Here is a 2,741-nt window from a genome sequence, read left to right on the forward strand (position 1 = left end):
AGACAGCGGATAGAAGCATCGATAACTTTCCAGAAACTTTGGATACATGCAGGCGCGTTCCGCGCTGTGCGATAACATTTGTTAGGCGGCGAAACGTGGTCGCCCGTGAAAGATAAGTACACGCGTCAGTACCCCCCTCCTAAAGAGCATCGACCCGATGCGGCAAACAAACGAAAGTAATGAAGAAAAGCACTCGTAGCAAAGAAAACCACAAAACAAGGAAGTTCGTCAGCGTCCGTAAAAGGGTTTAAGGCGCACCACGTGGACCACTTCAAATCGTGCGCGGCGCCGCTGTAAATGCGAAATCCCGTCTGGCACGACCTCATAGTCCAGCGGGTCAATACGTCAGATGACCTTGTAGGGTCCGAAATAACGTCGCAACAGTTTCTCACTCAGTCCTAGTCGGCGTATCGGGGTCCATACCCAAACACGGTCGCCGGGCTGGTACTCGACGAAGCGTCGTCGGAGGTTGTAGTGTCGGCTGTAGGTACGCTGCTGGTTCTTGATCCGTAGGCGGGCGAGCTGTCGAGCATCTTCGGCGCGATGGAGATACGTCGCGACGTCAAGATTTTCCTCGTCAGTGACGTGCGGCAGCATCGCGGCTGGCGTCGTCGTCGGGTTCCTGCCGTAAACCAGCTTAAATGGCGTGATCTGTGTTGTTTCTTGCACCGCCGTGTTGTAAGCGAATGTTACGTGCTGCATGCAGGACCGCATGACACCATTGGTCTGCGGATGGTAGGCAGTTGTCTTCTTGTGGCTTGTGTGGCGGTATTGCAGAATGGCTTGGCTGAGCTCTGCTGTAAAAGCCGTTCCTCTGTCGGTGACGAGGACTTCTGGAGCACCATGTCGCAGCAGGATGTTCTCGACGAAAAATTTCGCCACTTCGGCTGCGCTGCCTTTCGGTAGAGCTTTAGTTTCAGCCAAGCGGTGAGATAGTCCATGCATCGCCACGACGATCCACTTATTTGCGGAAGTTGATGTTGGACACGGTCCCAACAAGTCCATCCCGATCTGCTGAAAAGCTCGGTAAGGAGGCTTCATCGGCTTTAGTAATCCCACTGGCCTTGTCAGTGGTGTCTTGCGTCGCTGACAGCCGCGGCATGTCTTGACGTAAGGGGCGACATCGGCGGTTAGGTGCGGCCAGTAATACCTTTCTTGTATCCTCGATAGCGTCCGGGAGAAACCGAGGTGCCCAGCGGTCGGATAGTCATGTAGGGCGTGCAGTACTTCTAAACGCAGCGCCGACGCAAAAACAAGAAGGCAGTTGGCGCGGACTGATGAGAACTTCTTCACGAGTAGGTTGTTTTGAAGCGCGAACGAAGACAATCCACGGTTAAATGCCCTAGGGACAACGTCGGTGTGCCCTTCCAAATACTTGACTAGGGCTTTTAGCTCCGGGTCTCCTCGTTGCTGTTCGGCAAAGTCTTCCGCGCTTATTATTCCTAGGGAGGCGTCGTCATCCTCGTCATCTTGCGGCGGCGCGTCAATGGGGGCGCGTGATGGGCAATCGGCATCTGAGTGCTTTCGTCCGGACTTGTAGGTTACAGTGATGTATTCTTGTAGTCTGAGGCTCCACCGTGCCAGCCGTCCTGAAGGGTCCTTTAAGTTAGCTAGCCAACACAACGCGTGATGGTCGCTGACCACTTTGAATGGCCTCCCATATAGGTAAGGGCGGAATTTTGCTGTAGCCCAAATGATGGCGAGGCATTCCTTTTCAGTCGTAGAATAATTGCCTTCCGCTTTTGACAGCGACCGGCTAGCGTAAGCTATCACGTGTTCATGTCCATCTTTTTTCTGGACTAGGACGGCACCGACGCCTAGGCTACTGGCGTCAGTGTGGATTTCGGTATCAGCGTTCTCGTCGAAGTGTGCAAGTACGGGCGGCGACTGCATGCGTCGTTTGAGTTCTTGAAATACGTAGGCCTGCGGAGTTTCCGTCTTGAACTCGACATCACATTTGGTTAGATGCGTTAGCGGCTCCGCGATCCGTGATAAGGCCTTGACAAAGCGCCGGTAGTAGGCACACATGCCAAGGAATCTACGCGCTGCCTTCTTGTCGACGGGCTGCAGGAACTTTGCGATGGCAGCTGTCTTCTTCGGGTCGGGGCGAACTCCAGATTTGCTGATGACGTGGCCTAGAAACAGAAGCTCGCCGTAAGCGAAGCGGCACGTTTCCGGCTTCAGAGTAAGCCCTGATGACCTGATGCCCGCTAGTACTGTTGCAAGCCGCCTAAGGTGATCGTCGAAATTTCCGGCGAAGACAACGACGTCATCCAAGTAAACGAGACAGGTCTGCCACTTCAATCCTGCTAAAACCGTGTACATCACGCGCTGGAACGTTGCAGGCGCCGAGCACAGTCCAAGTGGCATAACCTTGAACTCGTAGAGGCCGTCTGGGGTGATGAAGTTAGTCTTTTCGCGATCTCTTTCGTCGACATCTATTTGCCAATAGCCAGACTTGAGGTCCATCGACGAGAAGTATTTAGCGTTGCAGAACCGATCCAATGCGTTGCCTATCCGTGGGAGGGGGTATACGTCCTTCTTCGGTGATCTTGTTCAGTCGACGATAATCGACGCAGAAGCGTAGGGTTCCGTCCTCTTTCTTCACCAATACTACAGGAAATGCCCACGGGCTTTTTGACGGCTGGATGATGTCGTCGCGCAGCATTTCGTCGACTTGGTGCCTCATAGTTTGACGTTCTGGCGTAGAAACTCGGTGGGAAATCGTGGGGAGACATGGA

This window comes from Dermacentor andersoni, chromosome 9, assembly GCF_023375885.2.
Source record: "Dermacentor andersoni chromosome 9, qqDerAnde1_hic_scaffold, whole genome shotgun sequence".
NCBI lineage: Eukaryota > Metazoa > Arthropoda > Arachnida > Ixodida > Ixodidae > Dermacentor > Dermacentor andersoni.